Genomic DNA, 9,465 nt, shown 5'->3' on the forward strand with positions numbered 1-9,465 from the left:
TTTTTCACTAGATTGTCTGGTTTGACTTTGCAATTTTTTTCTGGCATGTCTGGTTTTGCACCAGAAATTGCGCATTTTTTCCATTGCCTATATTTTGCACATCGCACAGTTTAAAGCCGTCTGTGACACATTTATCTAAAAAATGCAGATGTTCGTTGATGTCTAAGTCCAAATGTGACTGAGATATTTTAGTCTCAAAACCCCAATATCTCCCCAGTATTAACCAGGCGTACAATTCACAAGCTTCACTCTGCACATTAACCGCTTCTCGCCAATGCCCTATTTTGTTTTTCATTGTTTTTCATTGTTTCCATTTTTTTGCTCCCCTCTTCAACGAGGAGTGACAGTATTTAATATTCCATGATGTGTACACGGCAGTGGCAAAAAAATTCCAAATGCAGTAAAATTTATGAAAAAATGCATTTGTGCCAGTTTTTGCGCCCATTTTGTGCTCTGTTTTTACAGCTTTTACTGTGCACTCCATATGACATCTAGTTTTTCATTTCTAGGATTTCAGGGACTGTATTACCTTTTGATCAGTGGTCAATTCAGACAAATTCAGAACCATTTTTTTGTGTTCACTGACAGTGGATCAGTGGAGAAAACTAAAGTGTGAAGAAGCCCATTGAAAAGAATGGTCCAGTAACGAATAAATGAAAAATCACTGAAGCAAGGAAGCAAAAACCAATCAGTACGTGTCCATAAGCCAAAAAGTGTTCAGTGAAAAACCAATGAAGTGAAAAAAAAACGGCAATGTGAAAATAACTTGTTTGGGGTGTGTTCATATATAGCAGTTAAAACTGTGTTGCAACCAGTTTTAAGGTGTTTTTAGGTACAGTTTTATTAAATTACCATGTGGAAGACATAAACTGAACGGGTATATTTGACCTTGAAGGAGAAACTTGTTCAACAAATGTCATTCACCTGTTTAGTTCATGTCTTTCACCTGTTAAAATAAAACCACCTCAAATGTAAGAACTATGCAGTTTAACTAACTGTGATTGCATCCATAATTTACTTAGTTTTGGGAGGCTGTGGTAGTGGTGACTGGCACCTAAAGTGATTCGTAAAAAATTAAATAAATAAATAACAAACATATTCATCAGTATGATAAAAATGTAAATGAATATCTTTAAAAAGTGCACATGATATGAAATGAAAAATAGGTATCTATGATCCCATTATTTGCAATAAAACCTATCCAACAATGGGAGAAACATCATCCTATCAGACATTATATCATCAGCAAATGAAAGGAAAATTAATAAACATAGTTGTAGGTATAAACAAAAATTGGCCTCAGAGCCAAGCCACACGGTAAGCCACTAATTTTTTGAATTGATGAAGAGATGAAAAGTATCAAGGCCACAGTCTTCATAGTTTTTGTAACTTAGTCCTTGCCTTCTCTGTACATGTAATGGACACTTCATTAGTTCCAATAATTGTACATGGTGGAGGTTATTTATGGGCTTGTGCACCAGCTATGATAAGGTTGCAGCCTGATACACAAAAAAAGGCTTTGGCCTCCTCATATATAGGGTGGCTGGCTGTGCAGTGTTTCTTTCTACGCCAGGTCCTACCTGGCATAGAAATATTCTGCAAACTTTCATTATTTAAAGCAGCTTGTGCACAGGTGTGGATCAGGTACACCGCGTGCCACCCGCTCCACCACCGGCCACCACCGGGGGAGGGTGATCCCCCCCTGTTGTTGGATCACTAGAATTAGCGATTATTTTCAGGGTTTCTACGCCAGTTTTCTAGCATAGGAGCCCTGATAATTAACCCCCCCGCTGGGGGTTTTTGCCGCAAGCGATCAGATTTTGGTGTAATTGCGCCCGCTTTCATGCGACAAAAATCCGGGGGGGGGGGGGGGGTGCAATCGGACCGTGGGATTTAACTTCAAAATTGGGTCACAAGCCAAGCACTTACATGCACCGAGAGGAAGATGGTGAATTCCGGCAGACCTGAGCAGGGAAGCCGCAGATGCAAGTGAATCGCGGCAGAGTGCATTCCGGGAACTCTGAGGGACCCGGTAAGTAAATGTGCCCCTTTATGTTCATCTTCTGTTCTAAACTAAGGGAAGCTAACAAAGCCCACGTACTCTGGCATAAGACTTTTTTGAAATGTTATCCAATAGAGTGAACTTGAACAAATCAGTAAGAAATTGGACAATCCTGCAAACCATGTGCCATCTAAGCCAATAAAAGCTGAAAAATTATAACCTTTCAGATGACATTTTTACAATAGTCTTTGTTGGCCATCCCCAACCAACATTTGCATATACATTTAAAATGAATGCTCTCTTAAATGTTCAAGACTTGCATGTAATGTTTATTGCATATGTTAGATCAGCTTGAAATTTTGCGCTTTTTTGACAGATTGTATTTGCTATATTAACTGCTAATATGTAGCACAAATACTTTTGGTAATTCTACAGTCATTTATTCCGGAGTATACTGCAGTTTCCATCTGTGTCATCTGAAAGACAATCTTTATGTGATAAATAACCACATATGTGTCTCTGTTTTGGTAACAATTCAACTTTAATCAACTTAAACTTAGTTTGCCACTTTGATTTCTCCTGGGTTGCCTGTTCTCCTCCATTTAACCTTTCTTTATGCCTCTAGGATAAATTATTATATGTGATACATTCTTAGCGTACTTTGCCAACTTTGCGATCTATCCTTTGAGGATGTGACCCATTGTGTTCTTTCTGTTGCCTGCTGTCTGTGGATTGTTAGGCATGATGGCAGATATAATATGGCTATGACAGCTAAGCCTCGCTGATTATGTAATGAAAATGCAATAATTGGCTAGCACAACGGAGGTATAATACTTCATGATAAAAATCAATCTACTGCAGCAGTGGAGATATGGAAAAAACTCGGAATCTGTGGAAGAAAAGCTGCCATGTCAGTGTTTGCCTAGCAACTGATAGGTGACATGCAGAGTCTCCCATCTCGGTCTACTCTCTTTTTGACAAGAGGGAAGGATCCTCCTGCGAGTTATTACCTGTAATAATACCATATGGTAAAATGTAAACAACATCTGCATATTCATGTAATAATTTCATCTGTTTAATTAGTTCCAGCAAGGCAGTTTACCCTCCAAGGCCCAGGCTGTCAGCTCAGCGATCATATATCTATGGCCTTCTGTCGAGGTTGACAGCGTCCTATTGTTTATGCTATGCTTCCTCCTCGGCAGTTAATGCAAGTGAATCCACCAAGAGGTGGAGAGATTGTCCCCATTGATCTAAACTGTTGAAAAACAGAAAAAATAAAAAATCCTGTCATCTTGGCACAGGGATACTAAAGACAAACTTGACAGGTCAGGTGATTTGCGGCGGTAAAGTGCTTGTCAAATTGAGAGACAATAATGTGCCTTGAAAGAGTACAATTTTAATTCTCTGCATTCTGGCCAAGCCTCAGCCATTTGCAAATTAAGGCTAATATAGAAGAATCCAGGTTCAATTTCTGATTGACTTTTGATGCCCCTCAGTGCCATTTTAATGACAGGATACCCAGTGGTGCAGGAAAGCATAGAGCCCATGTGGATTTGGCAAACAGGATTATAAAAGGCCGTACATGACAGCAAGTGTTTCCGCAGGATGCACCATGAATAAGAAATGACTTGCATCTCCAAAAGGACGTATAAGGTGGCAATAATTTTTATCCAAACATTGTATTATCTTTTCACATGACATGAACAAACTGCTCAATTAAATTCTTGAGTCTGTTCACATAATATGTCAATCCCACTACAAAATATGGACACAATTGCATACCGATCAGACCCCAACACGAAACCGCGTTAGACTCCATTACATAATAAATAGTTCACTTTACAACTGCATTATTCTGAAGCATTGACTTTTTTTTTACAATAATCATTTTATTACATGGAAAGTTTCATTCCAGGCTGGTAATAGTAGATGTTTTCAGTAAGACACAGGATTATCCCTAATGCCCCACAGGATAAAGATGGTTTAAACCAAACGCCGAGTGACCAAACTACAGCCAAAAACCAACTTATTTGTTACAATTGTGACAAGGTAATTTAATTAGCAACGTATTGCTCCCTACTCTGAGGCAGATTTCAATCGAATTGGCACCTGTAGGACACCAATGCCTTTGAAAGAAGAAAAGGAAATTCAGATTGCTATTATAGATTCCCTCCATGGTCCCCTTGAACATGAAGAATCATGGGGAAGGAACTCCAGTGATAATCCAGCCCTCCCGATCCCTCCTTGCTGCTCCTGCAGAGCAAGATACCCAGGAAGTATTGCTATAAAATATCATCGAACGCAGCACAAGTAGGGCTACCCAGGACTGCGGGAGGAGGCCTTGAGTAGATAAACCCATTTGATAAACTCTGTGCTGGGGTGACAGCCTGATTGTCCACAGAGATGGCTCTGAGTGCCACTACTTGTTAGACTATTGCATTTAGAAATGTTCCATCCTTTAGTTTGGTTGTCAACCCAGCACAAAGTTTGCCAGGCAGGTTTAACAACTCAAGGCATACATCAGCTAGACGTAATAGACTAACTGGCCTACATTTATAAAAAAGTACGCTCTTTATAAATCTGGCATCCCCTGCACTGCTCAGGAAGTGTGCACCAACATTTTTTTGATGCACCATTAACATTTGTGTCGAGTCGGGATAATAAATGTGGAACACGGTCAGACTCTGCACCGAAAAGCTCCTTTATGTGCAGAAATATGTGGCGCGGCAGGCATAGTGCAGACAATACTGGTGCAAACACTTCTTAAATAAAGATAACGTGTATCTTTTCGTTGACAGATTTCCCATCAGGTACCAGAGTCTGTGTGGAGGCCCTTGGATAACACTCATCCACTTTAGATTTTGTGTTTATGGAGGACATTACTGGTTAGTTACCAATAGTTTTAAAGGACATCTACCATCAGATTGACCAATGGATAGTTGTACTCATATACTTCTTTGTATTTCTTCTGTTAGGAATTTCTTTTATCATAATCTTTAGTGGTGCAATTTTACTCAAAAAGAGTAAAAATTGGAATAAATTAGTTGCTTACATTTTTCCTGTTATCCTCCATAACACTTGTCCGTTTACCACCTGGCCACTGATGTGACCGCATCTCTGCAGTTTCAACACAATGTGATCAGGAGGGACCAGACAGGACTGGATTAGTGAGGCAGAGTAACCAAATTATAAGGTGAGGGGGATTCCAGGCTAAATATATTGAAAGTGTATTTATGTATTTATAGAATTGTTCCTAAATTTTGGGGGTTAACACACAGCACTACCCTTCTAGGATCAGATGTCCTCAGAAGCTAATACACAGGGAATTGAACAATCAGAAGACAGCTCCATATACAGTGTAGTGGCTGAAATCAATCACTGCAGCTAAGCTTCAAATCAAATAAATTGTAGTAACCTGGTTTTCCCACTACACAACCATTGGAGCTGTCTTCTTCTTTTACCTTTTTTTATCAGTTTCTAAGAATCTTTGAACTGCTGGGTGCTGGGTATTGGATCCCGAATAATCTGATACTGAGAAGTTATTCCTTGGACATATAGCAGAATCTCGTATTTATGACTTTGAGCATCTTTCTTATACAGAGATCTTCATATATCGTATAATTTTTAGTTAGCCCTTTTCTAAATATACATTTGTATATTTGTCTCAACAAAGCTGAACATTCTGATATATTTATTGATAGAAGGATACAATTTGTGGCCTCTGGATACAAATGCATCTTCAAAAAACCGGAACACAAGAAAAATGAAGGATCAAATATAAGGTCTTCAATCCACCACTAAATATTATCGTTCAACACAAGGAAACATTCTTAAGGCAAGTTGTCTCCAAGCTCTAATTGCAGCCCGTGTTAGTTTCTCCAAGAACCAATTATACCTATAATGCCAAACTGTATTATTCTTATTACAAATTACAATATCCTTCTGATTGGATCTAATGGGCATTACAGGGCAAAGAGTTAATGGGATTTTTGTTATCAAAAATGCCTGGAGAAAGCAGGGTTATTTCATCAACGCAACTTTACACGTTATTGTCTAAAAGCAATTTCACTTTTCCCAAATTTGCTGCTTGTCTGGAGATTATTAGGCTTTAGCTAAGAAAAAGCCTAATGGGCATTCTTTAATTTGAACAAAGTCCTGCAGTATCATATGCTGTCTTCTGCTTTTGATCTCGGTGACCTCTATCTCTTCTCAAAGCCAGAGTAAAACGCAAATATACAAAAATTAGAAGGTGCAAATTACAAAGGGAGATGAAGCTAGTTGACCTAATCATCATACATGGGAAGAAAATAAAGGCTGGGCAATAAAATGATTGACCAGGAGATGGTTGTTAGCTCTTCAGACAAGAAATTATGCAAGTAACTCCTGTAGAAGAACAAGCAAAGCAAAGATGTTCAAAATAATTTCCAATAGATTTAATAAACCTCCAAAAACGATATTGTCTTGCCTAGTGTGAATTTTCAGCAATTGGTACCCATTACCCATCAACACTGATAAGAAAAATGATGGCATTTATTCTATGAAGAAAGTACAATACAAAGATTTCAAAGACAAGAAAATTGATCATCTAAGGCAGTTGTTGGCTCCCACCTAAACCCTTTATCTATCACACTGACGCCAAGATGCTAAGCAGGTGAAATGTGATGGCACATTTGCCTGCACCGAGTCAGAGGCTGCAGAGGCCTATGGCCAGAGAAGACCCGATGCAGGTGGACGCATGATGTCATCAAGAGTCAACTTTGTCCCAGCTCTAGCATTGGAGTGAAGAAGGCGGCAAGAGCAAAGAGAAGGAGAAAAATGAACAAGGTAGGTATTTTCAATTTTTTATTTTCATTTGCTACTGGGGGTCTCACTGTGACTACTGGCTACTGAGGGTATCACTATGACCACTGGATACTGGGGGCATCACTGTGACTGCATGTTACTGGGGCAGGTGCTGTGACAGCTGAGGACCTCACTGTGACTACTGTCTACTGTGGTCATCACTGTGACTACTGGGGGAGTCACTTTGAGTACTATCTGCTGGGGGGATCACTCTGACTACTATCTGTTGGGGGGGATCACTCTGACTACTATCTGTGGGGGGGGGGGGATCACTGTGACTATGATTGTCATTCATAACAAGCAAAAAAATACACCCTGGCTCTGTTGTGCAACGCCATACAGATGGCACATGTGCAGTGAAATCGGCGGTGTAATACATCAGCTTCATTATGTAACTGTGCAGGCACCAGAAGCTCCAGACTGAAACAAGTATATCATTTTTTTTGTTGTGGGCACAGAGGGAAAAGTAAAGGGTAATCTGGGACAAAAGGCACCAATTCATAAAGACCTATAGGTGGTTTAGGGTCTCAAATCGCCATGAAAGCTTCTCTTTAAAGTGGTGAAGAAATCTGACATCATAAAATCTAACAAAAAAACTCAGTAAACAATCTCAGTATGCAATGTCTTATTGTCACCACTAGGTACATCTACAATTGTAAAGACCGTAAACGGAGACCACCAAATCTTTTTTGGTCTCTGTGACAATTGGATTTTTAAAAATGTTGGATTGTCATAAAAACCAGGATTTTAATTGCAGACATGTTTATTAACTGTAATAGCTGTTTATTGTAGCCTAGGGCTAGAGTACAGTAAATTACCAAAATCCAGAGGTCTGTTTGTAACTATTGGTCACCTGTAAGTCAGTGTTCTTAAGTAGGGGACCGCCTGTACTTTCTTTCACCTGAATATTTTGTTACAGATAAAATTAAGTTCCTAAAAAAAGGTTGACAGTTTCAATTTATTTATAGAAATGGAACCAAAAATGATAACTTTAGTGATAAGACATAACTGGATTAGGGTATGGGAGATATAAGAGATTCAGCTCTAAGTTTTTTATTGATTTGTTATGTAATTTTTTTCCATTTTACAGAACGGATCCCATCAAATTCCCTTAGCTGTAGATGATTCCCTGTGCAACAACAGTATGGGCACTTATCTAAAATGGCTCTGATTTGGAGAAAGAAATCACTCTGACCAGACAACATCTGACATTTTGTGAGAGGTCAAAGGAGACCCAATTTGGGCATCTGTGAGCTCTGGTAAAAACATATTGATTCAATGCGAAAAGGCATCTTGTGGTTTCACAAATGTCGTGGGAACCATTAATATACTATGAGAGATATTTGACAAAATGTGATCTTTTAAATGATTTTCTGAAGATAAAACCTAAAAAGAATCAGTTACTACCAAAATAGTGCTGGTCACTATGAGCTGTAAGGTGTAATCGAGTTTCAGACCATTGAGAAGGAGGTATAACCGCGTTGTCGGATTTTCTTGTACAATTTTCTTGGAACATAGCAACCAACAATGATATACATAATAATAAAAATGTATGCAAACTCATATCCTTCCCCTCCCTGCACAATGACCTCTATATAGAGAACACTGACCCATCATTACATCAATACTGACAGTAGATGATGTCACAGCTTATCTCCTCCCCCTCCCTCTACAATGACCTCTATATAAAGAACACTGACCCATCATTACATCACTACTGACAATAGATGATGTCACAGCTTATCTCCTCCTCCTCCCTGTACAATGACCTCTATATATATAACACTGACCCATCATTACATCACTACTGACAATACATGATGTCACATCTTATCTCCCCCCCCCCTCCCTGTACAATGACCTCTATATAGATAACACTGACCCATCATTACATCACTACTGACAATAGATGATGTCACAGCTTATCTCCCCCCCTCCCTGTACAATGCCCTCTATATAGATAACACTGACCCATCATTACATCAACTACTGACAATAGATGATGTCATAGCTTATCTCCTCCCCGTCCCTGTACAATGACCTCTATATAGAGAACACTGACCCATTATTACATCACTACTGACAATAGATGATGTCACAGCTTATCTCCTCCTCCTCCCTTTACAATGACCTCTATATAGATAACACTGACCCATCATTACATCACTACTGACAATAGATGATGTCACATCTTATCTCCTCCCCCTCCCTGTACAATGATCTCTATATAGATAACACTGACCCATCATTACATCACTACTGACAATAGATGATGTCACAGCTTATCTCCTTCCCGTCCTGTACAATGACCTCTATATAGATAACAGTGACCTATAATTACATCACTACTGACAATAGATGATGTCACAGCATATCTCCTCCTCTTCCCTGTACAATGACCTCTATATAGATAACACAGACCCATCATTACATCACTATTGACAATAGATGATGTCACAGCTCATCTCCTCCCCCTCCTCCCTGTACAATGACCTCTATATAGATAACACAGACCCATCATTACATCACTACTGACAATAGATGATGTCACAGCATATCTCCTCCTCCTCCCTGTACAATGTCCTCTATATAGATAACACTGACCCATCATTACATAACTA

This window comes from Engystomops pustulosus, chromosome 4 (assembly GCF_040894005.1).
Source record: "Engystomops pustulosus chromosome 4, aEngPut4.maternal, whole genome shotgun sequence".
NCBI lineage: Eukaryota > Metazoa > Chordata > Amphibia > Anura > Leptodactylidae > Engystomops > Engystomops pustulosus.